The 25,476-nt window shown below is 44.5% G+C and overlaps 1 protein-coding gene across 4 annotated transcripts in view; it reads left to right on the forward strand.

Moving 5' to 3' along the window:
- Nucleotides 1–25,476, forward strand: part of NHSL2 (NHS like 2) — a 1,089,020-nt gene that overhangs the window by 645,441 nt on the left and 418,103 nt on the right. The gene's annotated exons all lie outside the window — the stretch shown is intronic.

Below are 25,476 nucleotides of genomic sequence, written 5' to 3' on the forward strand. Positions count from 1 at the left end.
TGTTGCAATCCACAGGATCCTATACTAAATACCTAGTCCTTTGTTGGAATTCCTAGGATTCTGCACTAAATTACGAGTCCATTGTCGCAATCCATAGAATCCTGTACTAAATTAACAGTTCCATGTTGCAACCCATAGTATACTGTACTAAATGACAAATCCCCTGCTGTCGCAATTCTAGTTGTTGCTATTGCATCTTACAGTTGTATGGCTGTTCTAGTAGGTCAAAATACTTTCTTATCGGATCTCTTGCCATAATCACGTAGGGGTGTTGTCCTGAATTCTACCATGTGCTTCCTGCTCTTTATCCAGGGATGTTTATGCAAGAAACCGCCAACACCCGAATAGTAATCATACAGGAATCACCAGATAAAAACGTGCAGGTCAGACACTACCTGCAAACATGTATGCTTGGGTGAGCATTTCAAAGACAGGATCCCACATCTTGCACTGTCTGTTTTGCCATTTTGCAGGTCCTAAGAATCAAATAAATTAGTGAGTTTGACCAGGTTTCCATCCTTAGATAACCAATCCCGAAGTCTTTGCCACCATTACAGCGTGCAGTAACCTCCCTCCAGCCGGCTCATGCTCCTGCAGGTACCCTCGGTTTGTAAACTCGTCACACCACAGGACAGCCACATATCTGTGCACGTCTTTTGTTAACAATGCCTTATATTTTGGGGATAATGTGTGTTCTAATTCACACATGCCAGTAATGAGTGTTACCCATGGCAACTATACCATGTTGAGAATGTGCAGAGCTAGTCGTGCATGTTCATAATAGGATTTGCTGTCGCTAAGCTGAGGCCCAGGGAAACAAAGACAGCAAACAGCGTGGGCTGTGTATAATAATCACTTGCCATGGGGACAAGGCGACATTAAGTGCTATCTGTCTCACTGAGGTAGCAACAAGGAGCTGTGGTGACGCACTGTGCAACAGCATACTTCTAAAGCCAGGGGTATCACTGCATACTACTAAAGCCAGGGGTACCACTGAATAGTTCTAAAGCCAGGGGTACAACTACATACTTCTAAAGCCAGGGGTATAATTGCATACTTCTAAAGCCAGGGGTACAACTACATACTTCTAAAGCCAGGAGTATAACTGCATACTTCTAAAGCCAGGGGTGCAACTGCATACTTCTAAAGCCAGGGGTACAACTGCATACTTCTAAAGCCAGGAGTGTAACTGCATATTTCTAAAGCCAGGGGTACAACTGCATACTTCTAAAGCCAGAGGTATAACTGCATACTTCTAAAGCCAGGGGTACAACTGCATACTACTAAAGCCATGGGTATAATTGCATACTTATAAAGCCAGGGGTATAACTGCATACTTCCACAACCAGGGGTATAACTGAATTCTTCTAATGCCAGGGGTACAACTGCAAACGTCTAAAGCCAGGTGTCCAACTGCATACTTCTAAAGCCAGAGGTATACCTGCTACTTCTAAAGTAAGGGATATAACTGCATACTTCTAAAGCCAGGGGTATAACTGCATACTTGAAAAGCCAGGGGTATAACTGCATACTTCTAAAGCCAGGGGTATACATGCATACTTCTAAAGCCAGGGGTACCACTGCATACTACTTAAGCCAGGGGTATAATTGCATACTTCTAAAGCCAGGGGTATAACTGCATACTTCTAAAGCCAGGGGTATAACTGCATACTTCTAAAGCCAGGGGTATCACTGCATACTACTAAAGCCAGGGGTACCACTGCATAGTTCTAAAGCCAGGGGTACAACTGCATACTTGAAAAGCCAGGGGTATAACTGCATACTTCAAAAGCCAGGGGTATAACTCCATACTTCTAAAGCCAGGGGCACAACTGTATACTACTAAAGCCAGGGGTATAATTGCATACTTCTAAAGCCAGGGGTATAACTGCATACTTCTAAAACCAGGGGTAAAACTGCATACTTCTAAAGTCAGGGGTATAACTGCATACTTGAAAAGCCAGGGGTATAACTGCATACTTCTAAAACCAGGGGTATAATTGCATACTTCTAAAGCCAGGGGTATAATTGCATACTTCTAAAGCCAGGGGTACAACTGCAAACTTCTAAAGTCAGAGAAAAGCCAGGGGTATAACTACATACTTCTAAATCCAGGGGTATAACTGCATACTTGAAAAGCCAGGGGTATAACTGCATACTTCTAAAGCCAGGAGTATAATTGCATACTTCTAAAGCCAGGGGTATAACTGCATACTTCTAAAGCCAGGGGTATAACTGCATACTTCTAAAGCTAGGGGTACAACTGCAAACTTCTAAAGCCAGGGGTACAACTGCAGACTTTTAAAGCCAGGGGTACAACTGCATAATTGAAAAGCCAGGGGTAAAACTGCATACTTCTAAAGTCAGGGGTATAACTGCATACTTGAAAAGCCAGGGGTATAACTGCATACTTCTAAAACCAGGGGTATAATTGCATACTTCTAAAGCCAGGGGTATAATTGCATACTTCTAAAGCCAGGGGTACAACTGCAAACTTCTAAAGTCAGAGAAAAGCCAGGGGTATAACTACATACTTCTAAAGCCAGGGGTATAACTGCATACTTGAAAAGCCAGGGGTATAACTGCATACTTCTAAAGCCAGGGGTATAAGTGCATACTTCTAAAGCCAGGGGTACAACTGCATACTACTAAAGCCAGGGGTATAGTTGCATACTTCTAAAGCCAGGGGTATAACTGCATACTTCTAAAACCAGGGGTATAACTGCATACTTCTAAAGCTAGGGGTACAACTGCAAACTTCTAAAGCCAGGGGTACAACTGTAAACTTTTAAAGCCAGGGGTACAACTGCATAATTGAAAAGCCAGGGGTATAACTGCATACTTCTAAAACCAGGGGTATAACTGCATACTTCTAAAGCCAGAGGTATAACTGCATACTTCTAAAGCCAGGGGTATAACTGCATACTTCTAAAGCCAGGGGTACAACTGCATACTACTAAAGCCAGGGGTATAATTGCATACTTCTAAAGCCAGGGGTACAACTGCAAATTTCTAAAGCCAGAGGTATAACTGCATAGTTCCAAAGCCAGGGTTATAACTGCAAACTTGAAAAGCCAGGGGTATAACTGCATACTTCTAAAGCCAGGCGTATAAGTGCATACTTCTAAAGCCAGGGGTACAACTGCATACTACTAAAGCCAGGGGTATAATTGCATACTTCTGAAGCCTGGGGTATAACTGCATACTTCTAAGGCCAGGAGTGCAACTGCAAACTTCTAAAGCCAGGGGTACAAATGTATACCTCTAAAGCCAGGGGTATAACTGCATACTTCAAAAGCCAGGGGTACAACTGCATACTCCTAAAGCCAGGGGTATAACTGCATACTTCTAAAGCCAGGGGTACAACTGCATCCTACTAAAGCCAGGGGTATAATTACATACTTCTAAATCCAGGGGTATAACTGCATACTCCTAAAGCCAGGGGTATAACTGCATACTTCTAAAGCCAGGGGTACAACTGCATCCTACTAAAGCCAGGGGTATAATTACATACTTCTAAATCCAGGGGTATAACTGCATACTCCTAAAGCCAGGGGTATAACTGCATACTTCTAAAGTCAGGGGTATAACTGCATACTTGAAAAGCCAGAGGTACAACTGCATACTTATAAAGTCAAGGGTATAAGTGCATACTTTTAAAGCCAGGGGTATACTATACTTCTAAAGCCGGGCGTATGTACTAGGCAGAACCACTGAAATTACGCAATTCCATAGCCACACTGGTTTCCACATTATCATGGATATGCCACGTTTGCCATATAATCCATTATAAGGTTTCAACAAAACAAATGTGTGTACCTGAAACTAACCAAAAGTTACTAAGGATGCTGCATATAGAATGCGACGCAGCTTCTGATACTTTCAAAAGTTAAATGGATTTCTTTAACCTACTTATATTAAAGAGATGAGAATTTTGTCTTGATGGTATCAATTTGGCAGTATGTGAAAATCTTGACTCCATGATCAAGAAATTCATTATTTATTTTATGTTATGAATTTGTAAAGCGCTTGAATCATCCCCGTAGGGGTATCTCAGCGCCTGCGGACCGATAGTGAGAAAGCTGACACATAGGAGCAAAAGCTAGAACAGAACAGTTTTCAGCGCTTTCCTAAACTGCAGATGGTGTGGGCACTGTCTCAATGCAATGGGGAGCTGGTTCCAATAAAGAGGTGCCAGATATGAAAATGCTTTTCCCCCTGTCCTTAACTTCTTAATCTTCGGTATCTTAACTCCTCAACCGTGGCGCAAATTCCGCCGCGGTGCGGGAGTTCTAATGAGTGGGCGGGGCCGTGTGGGCCAACGGACGTGCTCAGCACTAGCGAGGTAATGCTCGCGACGGCCGTTGGCCGACGCGCACAGTGAACAGGTTAAGGAGAGATTTCGAACCAGAGCGGAGATCTCTATGGGGAATGTAACGGTTAAGTTTCTCTACCAGGTAGATAGGTCCTTTACCCCACACTGCTTTGTGGGTAATACAGCAAACTTTACATTTTATTCGTTTACGTACAGGCAGCCAGTGGAGCTTTTAGAGAAGGGGGAGTGAGGCAGTTCGATAAGGGGCATTCGGTGTTAAGCGGGCCGCCGTATTCTGTACTACCTGTAGCCGATCCAGGGAAGACTCATTGGCTGCAATCAGCAAAGCGTTGCAATATTCTCAAAATAATTAGCAAGAAAACTGTAACTGAATGTTGAGTGGTAGGTGGAATGGGTCAGGATTAGATGTGACCTTCACAGATATGTGGGGTGGGTGGAGGGCATGGAACCCCGCTCCTCCGACCCCAATATTAAAAGAGGACTGATGCATTGCATCCGAGAGCGCACCCTAGTGGGAAGTGTGAACCAATGTTCTGCAGTTCCCTGTTTAAAGCTATTTGAAAACCTAATCCTCAGCTGTGGAAAATGTGACGTAGAATAGAACCAAGGCGTGCTGAATAAAAGGCTGCACCTTTTATTACAAGAAGTGTTCACATGATGGTTTCTCTTTTGCTGAAAACAACACTGTCTATGTTTCACACAAACTCTCTTCCTCCAGTTGGTACAGAGGGCATTGCACTGCAGTCTCTCCCATAATGGCTGCCAGTGATTAACATCTGGAATAATATTTGCTAAATCTGTTTGCTTTCTTTTTCTTTTAAAACACCCACGCTTCGTAATATTACCTCTGTGTGGTGAAACCGCATGCTAGCTAGATGATCCACAGATCACACCACATAATTTGCCATTGATTGCATAATGTGCTGCATAATTTACGATTTCCTGCCACATATTTGAGCCAACTCTTTGGCTTTATGTGGTCCCTGATTGCAGCATCAATTCAGTGACCCTGGAACTGCACAACAACAGAGATACTGAAATCAAAGAGAACACTTTGTGATTAAACATCAAGAGGTTTGGTATTAAACTATAGGTTTTTTCAGAGAGTTTGATATGTGTATATTTATGTGTGCGTTTGAAAAATGTGCCTTACAGAGACTAGCGACCTCTGTTTGAATCTAGCGACCTCTGTTTGAATCTAGCGACCTCTGTTTGAATCTAGCGACCTCTGTTTGAATGCAGCTGCATGTAGCCAGAGTACCGCTGGTCAGGCTGTCATTTGACTTGAGCAAAAAGAACTAATGATGGACAAAAAGCAGAACAATGTCATACCTTCACCCCAGTACAGAGATCTGGGCCTAAATCCATCGTTTTTTTGCTCACCATGCCATTCCAGTTTGAACCCAGCCATATGCAAATCAGTCTTGACCCTGTGCCTCATGGGAACAGTCCAGCCCGAACTGCCAGGCCAGGTCCTCCCTGGACTGGAAACAAGCATCCTAGGACCGGTTTCTAGTTATTTGACTTGAAGCATCACCAGCCCCGTGATCAGGATTAGTGACATGAATGCTCTGTTTAAGGACCCCATACAGCACAGACTTGGGGTTTAAAGGAGGTGGTGTTCTTCTTCTCGCAGCGAGAGTGTTCTCCTAATGCCCCCTTCTTCAGGAATAATGTATGCATTTGTGCCCCAACCCACTGGTGAATAGTGACCTCATATTTCACTTTCTGCGGCTTCTTCTCAATAGATATGTGACTGCACAATGGAGCTGATGTGCAATGTGCCTCGATTTATTAATGATGGTGAGTTTCAAAACTGACTGGAGTTGTGTTTGATAGTTTCGTTGGTGTGCACCAGTTAGCTTTACCAGATTGTCTATAGTGTCAACAATTGATTTAAGTTGCATTAGTGAAAATGTACAACTGTACATATATTTTATTCTCTTTTTTCTTCATTTGAAAAACAACCCATGTGAAAAAAATGGTGTTATTTGGGACAGTTTCTCACATGCATTCCATAACCTTCCTCTGTGTTAAGTGGGCATTTTTGTGGTGTAAGGAGTGCGGAATAACATTGGCAATACTTGTGAAAACCACAAACTTAACGATTGTGAGGGCTTCCATCACACTGATTATGCTATTTACCATGGCAACAACATAAGGACACCCGTATTCAGAACTCAGTATACAAGGACACCATTCTTTGCACGGCCAACTCACAAATGGGGCTGCACAGATTGTGGCCCAAGGACATATATCTCCTAAAAGCCGTTTGTGGCAACAGAAGCCCAGAGTTCCTCAGTTTGTGAAGTTTTAACTTAACCTGCGTAAAATAGTTGTAAGCAGCAACCGTGAAACCCATGTGTGTCCAGTTTCACCACTTAGCACTGTGATCATGCCAGAGGTTCTTCCAGGCACACATAGAACAAAGGGCCTGATTCACAAAGGGCCTCCGCACTCGTCGCAGAGCATCGCAGTCGTGGGGAGTCTCCACACCCGTGGCGGAATCTCCGCTATGAGAATTCTCATTCTGAAGATTCCACCCTGAGTGCGGAGGCTCCCCACGACTGCGGGGCCTTTCAATGCGGAGATTGCGCCCCAAGTGTGTTGGCTCCCCACGACTGCGGGGCCTCTCATTGCGAAGATTCCGCCCGAGTGCGTTGCCTCCCCACGACTGCGGGGCCTCTTATTGCGGAGATACCGCCCGAGTGCGGAGATTACTCCACGACTGCGGGGCCTCTTATTGCGGAGATACCGCCCGAGTGCGGAGATTACTCCATGACTGCAGGGCCTCTCATTGTGGAGATTCTGCCCCAAGTGCGTTGGCTCCCCATGACTGCGGGGCCTCTCATTGCGGAGATTCCGCCCCAAGTGCATAGGCTCCCCCACGACTGTGGGGCCTCCCATTGCGGAGATTCTGCCCCAAGTGCGTAGGCACCCCCACGACTGTGGGGCCTCTCATTGTGAAGATTCTGCCCCAAGTGCGTAGGCTCCCCCACGACTGCGGGGCCTCTCATTGCGGAGATTCTGCCCCAAGTGCGTAGGCTCCCCCATGACTGCAGGGCCTCCGCCATGAGTGCGGATATCCTTTGTGAATCAAGCCCCCAGAATTTTACATGGTGTGATATCATCAGAATTGTCTCAGACGCTCGTGCCGCTGCAGGTCAGATGTATCCATGGGACATTATTGACCAGTTGCTTTACAGCTCTGATTCGGTCCTTCAGCGACCACGTTAAAGATACTTTCAGAACCAGTGTAAGCATCTCTCATTATGTACCTTACACTCAAGACTACGCAGTTTTGGCAGGACGAAGTGGGACTTGGGCCAACATTCTGCAGGATAGGAGAGGATTGATGACCTGGCTTATAAGGCAATGGTTGTATCGCAGTAGGTGAAGGGTGTGGGTGAAGGGAGGGCACATTTATATTCACTCACATGTGGCTCCAACAGGAGTGTTCAATCTATAGCTGACGGGCACATTGATGCCACAGGTTTCACCCCAAAGGATAAGGTAGGATTTTTTTGCAATAGTTTTAATTTAAAAAATCAATAAAATAAAATACAAAATAAATGTGTCCTTCCCTGCATAGGCTCACCTCAGACTTACATCATCTTTTCCTCTCTCACGTCCCTCAACTGAACATCAGTCTAATTGTCACAGTGTCCTCCTCATAGGCTGCTCAGCTGGTGGACCCAGCTTCAGTGGTCTTAGAACAATCCCCATACTAGACCCTTGACTCCCACTGGAGGGACAATGGGCAGGGCCGAACTAGGGAACCAGTACAGCCCTAACAAACATCCTCACGTCATCCTGCGTGCAGTCTCTCTCTTTCCATCTAGTGGTGTAATAAAATGATGGGGACTCCAGGCTCATATTCAACAGATGTTCATTGCACTTGGGCTAAGTGGGTCCCCCCTGAAAGGTTGAGGGACCAGTGGAGGGTTGGGGGCCTACCTGCACCACGGGGGCTACAGGAGACTGTGTTATGCCCCGGTTTCTATCTATCCATCCATTCTCTCTCTCTCTTCTCTTTCTGATCACTTTCTCTCTACCTTCCCCGTCCCTCCTCTCTAATTCTCTTTCTTGAAGCCACCCATTCCCGCTGCAGTTAACCTCGGGGAGCCAGGGAAAGTGACAGAGTTACCAGGAGCACCCCAGGGCTTTCAAAACCAGTCTCTCCAGAGGACCCAGCCCACTGGGGAAATGCAGTGGAATAAAAGGTCTGTCTGGCCCTGGCAGTGTGCACTCACACACCCTTCATCCCCAGCCCGTGCACCACTTCATCTGAATCATCCACCCTTCCAGGCTCTGCGCCATTTAGTCCGTGGACACCAGTCCAAGTCAGGCTTGAGGGCAACATCTCTGTTCTTTTCAGGTGCCTCTGTTCTTTCAGCCTCACCTACGTCAGCGTCCATCCACTTTATCATCCCAAGCCCTATGTATTTCATTGCTTCGCTACCAGGAGATTAACCTGGGGCGGAAGCCGGCTCGAAACCCGAGCTGAGTTTTCCTGATATCCATATTTTGAAGGGATCATGGATAGAGGGGAGTGATGATAGGCGATGACTCAAAGATGTCAAGGTGCAGTCCTGCTTATGTCATTGCCTCATTTACTGCCTCCAACGTTCGCATTGGTGCGGTACCAGAATATCGTGGCCTAAATATCATCTGACACAGATATTGTGTCCTAAATATCGTTTTAAAAAATATCACCCCTTTTGAGTTGCTAATTCTAAATTTCCACCCAATAGGATCGTTTTGCAAATTAAATTTCTGTAAACACAATATTTATGTCAGATGATATTTCTGTAGACAATATTCTGACTTGCAACCTTTTGTATTTCATCAGGCCAGTTTGTTTGAAGAACGTACAGCTTCTGCAGCATGGATGATTATTGGATCAATAGTGATGGCTTGACAGTGAGGCTAATTTGTTTGAAAGGTACAGAGGCTGCAAAACATAGCAGTTGCAGCCGTGACGAAACCCTCTGCTAGGCTCCCATATTACCAGTCTTTAGAAAGTTGCATCGGTGGTTTGCCAGTTAAATCATAAAGTGCCCCTGGGGCACAACGTGCGTTTGCACCCGCTTTACACCCCCCCGCGGCACTTAGGTATTACTGAAGGGGCTGCAGACACTGGTGCAGCCCCTTCTGTAATACCTTTTGCACTGGCGCACATAAAGCACCAGCGCTATCTTTAAGGGGGAATTATCTCATTTGCATGAGGGTGTGGCCCATGCAAATGAGGGAATCCCTTTCCAACTGCGCCTGCGCCATATTACAGATGCGGGCACAGAAGCAAAGAAGCTCTCAGGAGGCGCACTAATAGTGCGCTACCTTAAAGATGCTGCACTGTCAGTGTACCTCCTGAGAGCAGCCCTCTGCAGGGGGTAAAGGGGGTCCTATGTACCCCCCAGACATCCCCTTGCAGGCGGGTGCAGTCAATGACTGCACCGACCTGCGTCTGGGGGGTCCATAGACTGCACCCGCCTGCAAAGGGATCTCTATTCCTCTTTCAAAGTGTAGGAGGGTTGCCACCTGCACAGTGAAACATGGAGCAGCTTTAACGCAGCCAGGTCTGTATGTTTTTACGTGAATGCACTGCCCCCAGGGCAGCACAAGCTCCCTGCTGCCCTGGAGGCCGTGCATTCCCCATGATGCAACGCTTTTTCCTTCATTGCACCAGGCGCACCTTTAGAAAGGAGCACCCGGCGCAAAGAAGGAAAATGTGCCGCATGTGTAATGCGGCCCCAAGAGTGCATTTCGGATCACTGTAGGCCATGTATAAGTCAGCATTTTGGAAGCCCCTTAAACACCTCAAATGTAGACTCATGATATATATTCCTAGAACCTGGCACTCAAGGGTGCGCACTCTGAATATCAGCACCTGAATATTGATTGGACACATTATGGAGGACGGAATATTGACAATAAAACACTGACAGGTAAGGCTGAATTTTCTCTAGCCAACTCCACAGGAATAGTAAACCTATGCTTTCTTATAAGCCCTTACCTATCGATATTCTGTCCCTCGATATTCTGTCCTCGATATTAGTGTATCTCGATATTCAGGGTGTTAATAATCATAAGTACAAGTCACTCAAGTCACACAAGTGTATAGAACCACCCTAGAATCTCCAGCCAAGGCTGGAGTGTGCGCCGCTTCTTTTCATTCGCCAAAGCTCTGGAGCGGCCTTCCTCGTCAGCGAACAGCAACTCAGGGCCGGTTGACTTTTAGGCTTGAGAGTTACGACACTGTGGTTCTAACATTATCTAATAGCGTTCGCGCCGGCGCTTGGGAATTCTACCAGGGGCTTAATGCACACAAGTACTGATGATGGGAGAAAGTGTGAGCAGGCAAAGAGGCCAAAATAAATGAAAAAACTGTGTGCTCCGTAGTGTCTTGAGATGTGCCCGCTAGGACCCTTGCAGTGATGGGTGGACGCTAAGCATATATTAAGTCATCTGGTGGGCGGTGTTAAGGTGTGGTTACAAAAGCTATGATGCAATGCGTGCGGTGTGTGGTTGTATGTTGAAGAATAAAGTTTTGTTGCAGAGCTCGCTGTGCGGCACATTTCATTTGCACGCTCCCGGGCAAGGAAGGACGCTACCTACTCAAACCCTAAAATGCTAATGGAAAAATTGGAGCTTAAAAACAAATTGGTGTTGCTGAAGGCTGACCAATGATCATGCTCCGGGTTGTGGAAAGATGTTTCTGGAAGGAAGATGTCTGCAGAAGGAGGAAGCAGAAAGGTGCACCTGCTTTTTTTGCAATGTCTGATCAAAGCTAGTGTGGTTCAGGAGCAGGAGAAGTTACCCTGGCCAGATGATGCCAAGGTGTGGGCCTAGGGTCTTCTGCCTCTAAGGGTGCAGCTCACTCCATGAGAGGCAGGAGACCCTAGAAATATCTGTCCGCCATGTTTCACACAGTGCAGAAACAAGACCATAATCCTATTCGCTTCTGATTGCCAAGCTGCTGATTCGAGTCAGATGTCAGGCTCCTGCTGGCCCTCTGCATGCTGCCTGCTGAGCACATGTATTTTGAGCAGCCCCATGTTGTGAAGCCTGTGTCTGATCAGCAGCGCTGCTGATGAGGGAACTGAAGCCAGTCCTTGCACTGAGCTTCACAGGATGAGTATCAGACTCGCCACAGTGGGGCTTGGGAGCTTCGAAGCAAGCTTGTGCCAGGCTCGCAGGCTTTCTGGGATCTCTTCTCCAGGGTTTCTATAAGTGATTGTATATTAATGCCTGCTAAATTAATTTGAGAGGAACATGAGTTAAGCCAGTGCAGATTATATAAAGGTATTACAAGATATCCTTTCGTTTATATGACCCCTAATGCACCATTTCATATTTTGAGATGTTACCATAGTGGATAAAACTCAGCTATTCGACCTCCTGGCTGCATTATGTGACCTGAGGAGTGTAAAAGTTGTTTTGAAAAATGCATTATTTCTTTATTAACAAAAAGTTCCATGCTAGTTATTATTGTTGAATAATTTTGAACATGGTTTTGAAATCTAATGGCTTCAAAATTGATTGCTAACATGTGAAACTTGTTTTAAGTTGGTGATCTTTTGATAAATCCAATAGGCTTGATTTTTTAAATATATTGATGTCCTGACTCATGATAAAATAAATAGGTTTGTTCATATATTGATGTGGTCACCCCTTGACAAAGTCAATATGGCAGTGTTTAATATATTGTCACGACTTTAGGTTTAAAAAAAACCCCTTAAAAAACCAAAGATTAAGGTGACATTTTAGTTCGGTATGGTAAAAAAAAGCCTTAGAAATTCACTGAAAAAACAAAGGCTAATGTGACGTCATGGGTGAAAATGTCAATTAAAATGTACGTTTTAAAACTCAAAAAAACACTGTATTTCACCAGTTATAGTTGACTCAGTTAACTATTACGAGCGCCCCCCCATGCACTGCTTATCATCTCGCATCTTATATTACTCATGACTTCAGTTACATCATTGGTGCATCCCTGATGACATCTCAGATGACATCAACCTACCATGTTGCGCACAGTCTTTGGCTATCTGCATCCAGTGTTAAACACAGTGCCCTCACTCTCTCTGTCTTTCATCTTGAGTTCAGTGGTGCCTCGTTTTTTGGTGCACCTGAAGCTCACACATTCACAGAGATGTGCAGGTTCATGAAAATGGTGCCTATTCCTGGTGAAGTGGTGGCAATGTGCTCATGAGTTTTTGTGAGTTGTGAGTTTACCATCTACTGTTTGCATTCTTCTAATTTTTTTGGTCATATTTTCCATACCTCTGGGCAAATATCAAGTCCCCTGTGTCGTTTAAAACTGGGCATCTAGTCTCCATTGGTGTGTCCCTTTTCTCCCACAGAGCGAAATTCTAGAGTTTTAGTGAATTTGTGAGTTTCAAGATGGCAAAAAATAAATAAATGATCAGAGCCCGTAGTTAGCTAATGACATTTCTTAACAATTCAAATGTGATTGACAGATCCCATGCCTGGCTAGCTGATGAGTGTGACTGCAGATATTTCTCTAAATTGTAACTCTTGGCTACCTAACCAGCACTTTTTTAACAGCTAATATCTAAAAAAATATTCAGCTTATTAACGCAAAATTAAAAAAAAAAAAATGTTTCAGATTGACATCTACTTTGATGCCGAATTTGGTGTAAATCCATTCAGTGTTTTTTTCTATAACAGAAAGGAAAATGTCTCATGGGAATAGGGACATCCCTGTTTTGAGCCCTGTGACTTTTTTCTCCTACACCGATCTGCCTGAAAATTGTCCTGCCAAACCTTAGCTAATTTTGCTAATGCTGTGCCAATTTAGAGCATATTCGTTATATGGTGCTAACGTTATTACCATTCAATATACCACTCTTTGTATGGAAAATGCAGCTTAACCATAACTACAGAGTAACTATCATATTTCCACTGATTTTAAAGTATAGCCTATAGATTTTTTAACAGGTGCTCAGGCCACTCAAATATTTTACCAAACATAAAATGGACTTGGTTTACTCAATGTGGTCATTGCGGGTGAAAGTCACAGGTTGGAATACATGGTTATCTAAGCCAAACAGGAAGAAACCTATTGGCTGGTTTCATGAAACTAGGGATGGTCATTAGCAACTGGGCAGCCTCTCTGTCCCTCCATGTCCAGATTCACAAATGAGACCTGTGGGCTGTGAGAGGGCATGGCCACTTGCAGACAGAGGCTAGCCCTCTGTGCATATGAGAGCAGGAGACACACCCACCGCTCTAACGTACATTGGGCGTCAATGACCCATGCGGCCATTGAGAGACCTGCTGAGTCAACTGGCTTCTACCACTGCACCTGAGGCACCCTTGAAAGCAGCACTCCCATGGATGGCCATTAGACTGTCTGTGCCTATCAATGCATTGAATTGCATTTATTTTTTAATTTCAAAGTATTTTATTGTTATTAGGGGACACAAAGGTTATGGGGAGGGAAAAAATGGGGCGGGTTATAATACAGTCATGAGAGAGATACTTGTAGATAACGAGTTCAATCAAGATTAAAACCAAATATAGTTAGCCGATGGGGATCCAAACACGCATTTCTACTGCTAAATTACCAGTATAAATATAATACAGTCCATCATTTGAAGCGTCTAACATAACACGTGTTTTGCATTGAATGAGCCTCCAAACAAAATCCCACATACAGCCATTGATTTTTTTTCATGTCACCTTTTTCTAACTTTAGCAGCAGAAGGTTAACACTTGCAGGCATGATCTTTCCCCTCCTTGCTCTTTTCTGAAGAGTGGAAGAGGGGTGCATGTTACTTTGTTACATAAGGCGGAGCATTCACACCAATGCTTCGTGCAGATCACGTTGCTTCGTGCCTGCCTGACAGGGCTTTGATGCTGAAACACATTTGTTGGGTTAGTGGGTGAAGAGCGGTAGACAGTCGTGGTCAGTGTTTGGTCTGTGCCACGCATTACACCTGTTGGTGGTATTGCCGTATAAAGTAGGAGCTGCCCAGAGCTGCCTGTGCTTCAGGAAGAAGAGAGATAGGTTCAGCTTCAAGTTCTACAAGGTAAAGTGGTTGGTTGGGAAGAGTGGGTATTTTGTAAGAGAGTGCAAACCACCGACTGGGGTGAGGATTGTTAGATCGCGCCCACAGCGCATGGGTCAAGTGATGAGCATTCCGATCGCACTGCATCGTGAACCCTACTGCAGCAAACGAAGGCATGCGTGGTGTTTGAAAGGTTTCTAATGATCTGTTGGCTTGGTGTGGTTTCCACCGTGAGTGTTTCGCGCATGTGCCGCACTGTGAGAGATCTGCACCAACGATTGTCCACATCAATCCTCATGAGTGGGCACACTGCTTGTTCCTCAAACCGAGGTTCCAGGCCAGGCATACAGAGGGGCACTTCCTGAAGGTATCCTGGGTGCCTTCTGCAGAAGGTCTTTTGTGTGGATGTGAGATCACACCATCTCAAGAGAATGCCAAGAAAGCAGTTCTAGGCTTTCTAGGGATTCAGGTGTCAGGTGTGTGACTCAGGTTGGTTCAACTGAAGCGAGCAAAGGCTGCAATTCCCAGAATGTAGAGATTATGTAAAAGAAAGCCCAGAAGAGGACACATGGTGTCCTCAGATATGGAGCGGCATGGAAGCGTTCGTTTTGGGCTTAGTGAAAAGCATTTAAGGATTTAATCCTGACTTTGTTGTGGAGCTCAGAGAATAGTTTTCAGGCGGCTTCATGTGCTTCTGTGATTTTACATGTTAAGGAGAATCAGACTGGTACAGAAAATAGGCCTGCGCACCAAAATTTAAGAGGCAACTAATGACGGATCCGGTACCTAGCAAATGGCCACATGTGCAATTAATGGCAGATTTGATTTTGAGCAGACACGCTGTCTAGGTGTTTTATAAGGTATGGAAGACTGCATGCATTGACAGTAGAAACCGGTCCACCAAAGAATAAACCAGGCCCCACACACTGCCAAAAACTGGGCCACATACTGACCCGTCAGCCCAGCACTTCTGGCACTGCCAGATGCCCCTATTGGCCATCCCGACACTGGCGTTAAGGCACAGTCTGGCCTCCTGATGGGAGGACAGAGTGCTAAAATTTAAATAGCGCACTTTAAGTAAGACGACCATCTCAAGGTGCTGGACTGCCAGTTGTCTGCAACGACTTACCTAGGGGTCAGAGTTTAACTTGAACCAAATTAGTTTAAGGAGACAGCAACGTTTCCGGATTGAAATGTCAGGACAAAGCGAGACGGGTTGTATGTTCCAGTGTGTTGGATCATGCGTGGAGACATTGCGCCCCCCCCCCCCCTCAGCTTGGCTGCAGAAATAACATAGTAATAATAACTTTATATTTTTCTTCGAGTCTGTGGGCGAGACAGGTGGAAACATATATATTCGAAACTTTAAAACTTGAACTAAACCCCTTCTTCCAATTAAGCAAATGAAAAGTAAGTCTAGCATTGAGAACATGGTCCCGCGTCACTTTACTTTGGGATCACTCATATAGTATTAGCTTGGTTCAGGCTGTGATGATTGGGTATTTACAATATGTTCAACATGATGGTGTCTTACACATGTGCCACCCTCTCATCTTCTGGTTCTGCTGTGCTCAGCAACAAGGCCCCTTGTATCATTAAAATAGCCTTATAAGTCAATAAATTGGAGAAACGCCCACATGGAACCAGACACACACACACAAGGTTAAGCTTGCAGTGTGCCCAATGCAAACATCTCAAGAAGCCATTGAAGGAGTTACAGGGGAAGTCAACACATTAGCACGAAGACCCTGCAGCCCTAATCCCTCGCTTCACCCTATCTCAGCGTCCTATCTGTCTCGAATGGACCCCCTCCCCTCAGCATTGACTGCCAATGTGTCAACACGCTCAGCCTGGCAAAATACCTCTGTGGATAAAACAACCCTCCTCTGCAGCCTGATGTTCTACGGAAGCCATTAGAGGCCATCTGTAACTGGTCAGCTGGAATTACCATCAAAGACTGCGGTAGCAAAGGTTAAGTTACTTGTTATTTGTATAGTGCTCTCTGTCAGTATGGGGGCCTCGAAGCGCTGTAGTCATGACCAATTCGTTGCAAACTGGAGAGCTCATGTCCACTTGGTTCCAATGCAAGTCTTGCCAGTCATGCCCCGATTCGCTGCAAATAAGAGTTTCCATGCTAAAGACCATTTGTATTACTTTGTCCAAAGAGGGTTGTACGGTTCGGAAATATTTTGCCTGCTGATTAATGAAGTTCAAGCAAATGAAATATCCTGAAGTTAGTTCACAAATCCCTGCTAGCAAAAGTCACAAATCTACTGCCTTAAGTTGCCCCCTACTTTTAGAGGGGGTTCCCACATGTGGGGCATTCAAAACAAATGACAGAAGTACCTATGGAAAACGCAACAAGTTATAGATTTCCAGGAGGACTCCTACTTGCCAGAATTTGCACATGCTGATTTTTCACTCCACGGAAAACTCACACTAATTGCAGTTTCAGAAATGTTCACCTGTAAATGTTATGCTTTTATTTATTTTCCCACCAAAGCGAACATATTTTCCCATGTGGAGCAACGTTTTCTCCCACCCCAAGGTTTATCACCGCCAGCTGCATCTGCCTTTAACAGAAGCAATTTTCTAGAGTTGCGATGATGGGAACCTGCCTGCAAAATGTTTGTGAATACCCCAAAGTATAGGAATTTGTGGGCATGTACTGCTTTTTGTAGGAGATACAAAATAATGTGGATGTTCCTGTCATGGGTGCAATCTGCCTTTAGCAAATTCTATGAATGACAGTTCAGTGATTTAGGACTTGGAATCTCAAATCATTTTTTTGTACCTCGAAGTCTCACAAAAAATTACGAAAACATTTGAAATGAGAGATTTGCTGCTCTTAACTCCAGCCAATGTCAGGCAGACTCTGAAATGCTTCTGGGTCTGCTGACGGTGCGGGCACACCAGGGTTGGGCACAAATAGATGTCCATGCTCCGTTTAAAGAACTAGTAACTCATTCACAAAGGCAGGATCGGTGGTGTTGTCCAAGCAGAAATAGTGCCAACAAGTGCAAACAAGTGCAGTTGTGCCCCAAGAAGTGTCCCCCTCTCCCTAGTCTTGTCTCCTGGAGGTAGAGGGTAGTAGTGGGCTTCCCCAGAGGTGTGTTTGTTTGGGGTTGTCTCTGAAATGCAGATAATAAGAAGCGAAGGCCTAGATTTATAACATTGTGTTCATTCGTCCATTTTGGTCTAACTTTCCCACACCTATCTGCACTTTAAAGATACACAAACCTAGACCTAAGTAGAAAGTAATGGGAAATGAACCACACATATCCAGTTTTCAGAGTTGTGTAGAGGAAGACTTCAAACGGAAAAACAGTTTCAAAGACAAATAAAAAAAAAATAGAAAACATTTTTTGTGACATTTCAAAAATATAAACTTACAACTTTCCAATTTCTGCAATACAAAGTATGTCCAGTCACGGTACTCAGTGAAGATATGAAGTTTGTAAACTCGCCTTGCACAAGTCTGAATAGGGGATGAAGTCTTAAATCTCTGTAATACAGAAGTATATACACAGGGAGTTGCACTATATTGTGAATTAAGTCCTGAGCTAGTGACTTCCCCAAACGTACTGGCACCGGTGCTGATCTAGAGTGGGACCCAGGTACACTTTGGTCCTGGGAGTGTAGCAAATTCATCTTTTCTGCATTGTCACTCTAGATTTTTTGCTGTTTTCTGGACCTTATTTTTCATGATTTAGGGCTCTGTGCCCTTTACCGCTAAAACACAGCTGTAAAGTGCCTGTTCTTCCCTTTAATCAATCCTGTACTGTACATTTCAACTCCCTATGTGGCCTATTTAGCTTCTCTATATGTACATTGTATATGAAGCCTTAATTGCACTCATGACATGGAAAGTTAAATGTCATATGTGGGCTGCAGTGTGTATTTACACCTCCCACATATATAACAAAAATATATTTCTGTCAGGAGCCCCTCTGTTCTCTCGCTAGGATGCAGCTTTTTACACTGCAGTGACACATGGCTGGGAAAAATGCCTTCGCCATGTAGGAAAAGCCTATTTTTATAAATTCATAAGTCACCCATTAGTCACCCAGAGGCTTGCCCTGAAGAGCTAGGGGCTGCAGGACTGGCCAGAGGCGTTCCCAGAAGTTTGAGATTAGGTCTGAGGGTAAAACCTTTGAGTAGGACAGCCCAGTTGGTATATCCAGCCTCCGCTCCATTGTGGTTGGCATGAAATTGCCCCTAGATCCCACCCCACAGTTAACTGTTGTTTTTCCACAGTGCCTGACGGCTTTCTAGGTGCTTTTTGCCTTAATAATTTAAAAATGCACAGCCCTGTTCTCCCTTATCCTATTCTGATGGTCTTGGTGTCTTTTTGTTTATCACATTTTTCTCTATTTTTTCAGGTTGGTTTATTTTTAAATTGTGGCACTTCTTGAACTTAGCACACACTTTTCTAGGTATTGCTTCCTGTTGGTGCCATAGCTACCTGGGGTTGATAAGAGATTCTCTCAGAACTTTGTTTTGACTTAACCAGATGGATTTATTGAGTTGGCAAAGGTGCCTCCTCCCACATTATTAATCCGAATTCTGAGAGCGAGCTAACTGTATTCCGGTACCAGGTTCTGGCATGGCATAATGTCCAAATTGTGTAGATATCAAATAAGCGGACACGTGTGCAGTTTCAAGTGGTACCAGTTTGAATTCAGTGTGCGCCACGTAGAGTAGCATCGTGCAGGGGTCCTGAGAATTTAGCGGCTTTGTTCCCACACCAGGATCAAGCTCCAAGTGTCTCACTTAAAATCTGTTTTTGGGGTTTTTTTGTAAGTTTTTTGCAAGCTTGGAACGTGTCAAAAGTCAAAGAGGCATAGTCCGACACTCAGACCTTGCTGGCGGATCCTACATGCCGTCTGGATCAAAACATTTATAATGTGCATGTCAGTTCATAGGATGACTCAAAGATAAACAGAGTTATGAAAGACTTTAACATTGTCCTGCTCTCTATGGTTATAATGTATTTCTGTTTTTGTGGGTAAAATCTCTAATGATTACGATAACTATAACACATAATATATACTGAATTTTTGGAACTTAAAAAAAATGTTTAATCATTACATCATCCTTAGAAAAATAGAAAAGACAGAGTTAAATCTAGCAAGGATTTCCAGAGGGACGCAAGATGCGGCAATGGGACTGACTTTCCCAAGGATCACCACGCTCTTGAAAGGGGATGAGGAGGCAGGACTCTTTCCCTGGCTCTGGCGCTATAAAGCACACATTGGACTTCTGTGGCATGGGATAAGCCCGGGCCAAGGGCCTGCCCGCCTGCACCCATCGGTGCCTGAAAGAGCCAGGGCAGGCCTCTTTCCCTGGCTCTGGCGCTATAAAGCACACATTGGACTTCTGTGGCATGGGATAAGCCCGGGCCAAGGGCCTGCCCGCCTGCACCCATCGGTGCCTGAAAGAGCCAGGGCAGGCCTCTTTCCCTGGCTCTGGCGCTATAAAGCACACATTGGACTTCTGTGGCATGGGATAAGCCCGGGCCAAGGGCCTGCCCGCCTGCACCCATCGGTGCCTGAAAGAGCCAGGGCAGGCCTCTTTCCCTGGCTCTGGCGCTATAAAGCACACATTGGACTTCCGTGGCATGGGATAAGCCCGGGCCAAGGGCCGGCCCGCCTGCACCCATCGGTGCCTGAAAGAGCCAGGGCAGGCCTCTTTCCCTGGCTCTGGCGCTATAAAGCACACATTGGACTCCTGTGGCACGGGATGCAAGACGGTGTGAGAGGACTACCTGTTCCATTGATCACCACGCTCCTGGAAGGGGGCTGAGGAGGTGGGACCCTGTCCCTGACTCTGGCACAATAAAGGACACATTGAACTTCCGTGGCATGGGATAAGCCCGGGCCAAGGGCCTGCCCGCCTGCACCCATCTGCGCCTGAAAGGGGCAGGGCCACCCCCCCCTTGGTTTTTATTTGTCATGGGCATGTGCAGAATTTTTTGCCTTTATAAAAGGGTTACCTGGGTGTTGTTTAATTGCAGATTTTGATGTTCTTTCTTTTCCCTTCCCTTTTCCTTAGAGCTGGGAGATAAAGCTGGAGGCACTGGTAATATTCAGTACGTTTCTTGTTGGGAGAGGTTGTGGGATCGTCTTATTTTATCGACTTGAACTGGGCTTGTAACATGGGGAAGAGAAAAGCTGCTGACCAGCTACTGGGTGTTAACAAGCTTTCTAAGGGGGCAAAGCATGTTGTACTGAGAATTGTACATTGCAACAAACAGATAGCTTAATTGTTAATTATCAGCAAATATAGGGTTAATACCCACTAATACCCCTTGAGTCGGATAGCTCCATATTATGAACCGCTACTTGAGAAGCAGAGGCGGGTTAATTGTTACTGAGATCTCGACAAAGGCCAAAATTCATGCTGCCAAATATTCTTCCTCAGTAATATCCTCTATAGGGAACATGGAGCAGCGAAATAGGGTTATGTATGGATTTTCGAATGATCCACGGTGACCCATACAGACCCCCACTTTGAAAATCTTGCGCATACAAAATGACACATGATTAAAGTACAGGATAATATTGTATTTATGACTAATGTTCCCAAGGCAAGAGGCATCTATAGAGAGGATACTGGTTCTCTTATCAATAAGGTGATACCTTGGATCAGAATCAATTTCCATTGCTATCCACTTGAGTGTTCTGACATAATACATGCCGAACGCATAGTGGGGAATTCTAAACATCTCGATTGTATCAATTTGTTTTTAAATAGTAACAAGTAAGTAGAAGGTTTGATTGCCCTTGAAGCACGTACGTTACCACCGTATGGCTCTAATATTCAGTTTAAGCTCAACGTTATGCAGGCGCCTAACCCTACAAATAGGCAGAGTGACTGCCCGAGGACTGATAGACGGATGGATAAGTAATGAGGGGAATGTTAATTTGTGCACTGATAATGATGATATTTTGTCTGATACTGAGAGTTCAACCATGAGATCTGCCCTTAAGACCCTCCCATCGGGTTCAGGTGAACACACAATGGTTAATTTAAATAATAGCCTAAAATTGCTATCTTGGAATATAGCGGGGTTGAGGCAGAATTTAGTCGGGGAAATCTCATCAACACCAATTTGCTTGTTTCAAGAAACTAGGGCTTTGGAACCGATGTATAGTGTGGGCTTTATGACCTATAGTATTGAGGTGCTCCCATCAATTTTAGGCCATGCTGTTGTCGGTCGGCTTATTAGGGTAAAACTTCCTCTAAACTATGGAATCAGTAAATTGGAGATTGATACCCAAAATATTTTAGGATTAAATATTCTGACAAATAAGGGGATATCCATGAATGCACTGCACCAGGAAGTAACACGATCCCTTCTTTATCTATTTTGGATCAGCATCTATTCTACATTAATAATAGACATTCTATATTACCTGCTGGGGACTTTATTGTTACTTATGAGCCATTGGAATGCTTAAGTAATGTTATAAACAAGAAGATAAAGTATCGGGTGTTTGTACATTAGACGCTGAGCCCTTAAATGCCCCTACAGCAGCTACTTGCATCCTTAACTGTTACGTATGGATTACGGGTATGCAATGGACGTTCATTATCCGGTAAAGAGCGGTCAAATACATTCCCTCGAGGATCCTATAGAAGAAGATTAGATTACTTTATTCCTGATACTAAGCTTTGGCAATACTAAGTTGATTTGAACATTTTAATTAGAGGTAATAGTGATCATAATGCTCTTCAACTTATTCTGGAAGATGATCTGATCTGTGACTTATCCGTAAGTCTGAAAGGTACATCAATTACAAGTTACATCCGTTGGTTCATGGCGTGTAGAAGGGTAGGGGAGTAATGTCAAAGGGCGACGGGAAGGGAGATTAAGCGGAGAATAGGCAACAGGAAAAACAAAGCAGGCAGGGGAGAGAGATTCAGGGGAGAGAGGAAAGGAAAAGGGGAGGTAAGCCAAGAATGAAAGGAGGGAAGAGGTGGGGGAGGAGGTAGGAGACACGGCGAGGTGACGAGGAAGTAACTGTGTCCGATGTTCAGGTGGGTGGGAGACAGCTCTCTGCTTTATAAACTAAAAAGGGAGCTTATATACGTGGCTTTTGTTGAGCTTAGGACTGCTTTTGACCTTGTCTCTAGGAATATACTTTGGGACACCCTCAAGTCAATGGGATTGCCTGAAAACATTCGATGAGCCAGTTTGATTAGTTTCTCACGCAGCCGCAAATGCTGTGCAGCGTGAGAATGAGAGAGCAGGAAGCTCCGTATTCACAGAAATAGGGCACTCTCCTCCCCTCTCCTTAGTGCTGGCGCAGACATATGCTGCTGTGCACCACGGACACACCTTTGCACTATAGTGCAAGCGTATCTCCGTGAGTCTAGCATAGATTTTCCAGTACAAAATACCATGCTTAGACTAACTTGAAACCTGCTCTCACTTTGTATCAGTGCTGTGCAGTGCAGCACACACACAAAGTCAGAAAAGAAGGGAGAAAGGAAAGCATTTCTCCTTCTATCGCCTGTTTGAAATGGGCACTATTTTCTCATGCTAAACCCTGTCTACTTTTTTAAGTAAATCGGGTTTAGCGTCAGAAACCTTGGGTGGTTGCATGGGAATGCCCATTGGCGCTAAGTAATGCAAAGCAACTCTATGCGCTTCTTTGAGCCACTTTCAAGTGATTTCCAGCGCTAAACAAGGTTAGCACTGCAAAGTAAATTAGCAAAAAAAGATTTTGCATCGGTTTGCGTCACTTCTGTGACCCAAACACAGCATTAAGTCTTTGTAAATAGACCCCTAAATGTTATAATCAGTCTTCATGCAAATAATTATACCTAAGTGAGACGGGGGAAGTGTGGAGGGTTCACTGAGCACATTCCTGTGGAACGTGGGGGTAAAGCAGGGATGTGTATTAGCTCCAACCTTCTTTTCTCTCTACATAAATGAAGCCAAAGACTTCTTTAACAATTGTGCCTGTAATGCTCCAATTTCAGAGGGTAATTTTGATTATCTGGGGATTGGAATCTATAGATCACTACATCGGAAAAACATGTCCAGAACAGAAAAGCATTGTTGCTCCATAAAGCATCAGTTGTTAGAAAAATGTATAGGGCACCTACGTATCGGTCTTTCTCTTCGGCTATGGACGTTTATAGAGCCAAGGTACAAACTGCCCTCCTCTTTAGTGCTGAAAATGGGGACCTATTGATGTTACCGGCCTAATCCATTGTGAGTCTGGTTGTAGGAGAGCCTTGCTGAACCTACCTCGGAGCACTCCTTCTATCCCACAGTACTTTGATCTTGGGCTAAAGCGAATTAGGAATTTGTCTACCCTTAGACCTCTCCTCTTTTGGATTCAATTTGGGCAACACCCGAGCTCCCCTCGTAAAGGAAGGGACTCAATGAAATGCTGACCTTAGACAAGAATCATAAGTTGCCATGGCTTATCCACGTAAAATCTTGGATGTTAAATTTGAGGCTTGAAAAATGTTCATATGACCCCTTATCAATCACGAGAGGATCGAGGTGGACATTTGCTGAAGCTCTCTGGGATTGTGTAGTTTACGACTGCCATCGTTCCCGGAGTAGGGGTAGTTTAACCCCTTGCATGCCCGCCCCTTTCCCCGCCCAGTGCCGCGCCTTCCATTAGCGGGCGGAGTTCATGACGAGCTGGACTCGTCATGGGCTCAGCGCCACCACAGCCCATGACGAGTCCAGCTCGTCATGGGCACTGAAGGGGTTAATGGACACGTTATTGGCTCAGAAGCCTACTCCCTACTTTGAAAGCTTCATGGATGCTACTTACCCGCAACAGGCTAAAACACTCTAGTCAAGTTTAGATATGGTACACTGCAAACTAACAGTTTTATTTATACGTGGGTGGGTTTTATTGATTTTACTGGAAACTTTTTGACTTGCACCAACATTCTGGAAAATGTTGGCCATGTTCTGCTTTTCTGCCCGGCTTATAAGTATGGTAGGGAAAAATGGATAAGACCGCTTTGTTTGAATATAGGAATCAGATGTTATGTAACGGCTTCTAGAATACTTCACACCGATCTGAGTGAGCACATTGTGTTTAGTATAAGCACATTTGTATATGGTGTTTGGCTTCTAAGAAAGCACCTTGGCCTCTCTATTTAATTCTAATCTGTTTTATCTTGTTTTACAGTTTTGTTTTTTTATTACGGATGTATTATAACGAATTGTAATTATATGTGTTTTATGGAGGAAATATTTCCCGAAATAAACATTGATTGATTGATTGATAGCAAGGATTGCAATGCATTACTTTCTGGTCACCCGCAGCTGTTTGCAGCGGACATTTTACTCCCACGGCTGTGTTACCAGGCTTCAAACTTGTGACCTCCATGTCTGCAGCAAACGCATTAATCCCCTATACTACTTATGCAGCATTCGAATCTATAGACTTCAGTTTACAGGCAAGGCTCTGTAACAAACACATTAACCCTCTGCACTGGTTAATGCTAATTCAAAACTTTAACCAGAAATGACACACATATCTTTGTAGCAATTTTGTTAACCTTGTGCACTTGGTGGTTGCAAACAGATCTCTGCAGCAGGTGCATTCACCTTTTAAATTATATACAATATAACCATCTTGTTGTGAACACTGAGGTAACCCAGAGCATCTTTGCTATAGCATTTTCCTTGCCATCTATAGGTTTGGTGCAGGGGTTTTAGAAATAATGCATACTTACTTGCAAATCATGTACATACTGCCCTTGACTCTGCTTCTCCTTATTGCACCTTCCTGACTCTACCCTTCATGACTCCGCCCCTTTCTGTCAGTGCCCCTCCCCTTTCAATTTGTTGACTCCCTGAGTACTGTTAGGTCTTGCCTGAGAGAGCATGTGCAGTCACAGGCGAGACCTTTTGTTATCTAAAACAAAAAATCTTAAACAGTGCTTCGGGCCCGCCCGTTACTTGCAATTGGTTGTCTTCATCATCACTCTCATTTCTTTTCTTTTTATTGGTCAGCAGCAGCTGGTTTCATGTTTACAGTCTCGCTTCCAGAAAGCTGTCGGAGGATTTTGGGTTCCTTCTTTAGATTCAACACCCACACTAAAGCACTGCAGGTAATC

The sequence above is a fragment of the Triturus cristatus genome, chromosome 10 (genome assembly GCF_964204655.1).
Source record: "Triturus cristatus chromosome 10, aTriCri1.1, whole genome shotgun sequence".
NCBI classification, from domain to species: Eukaryota; Metazoa; Chordata; class Amphibia; order Caudata; family Salamandridae; genus Triturus; species Triturus cristatus.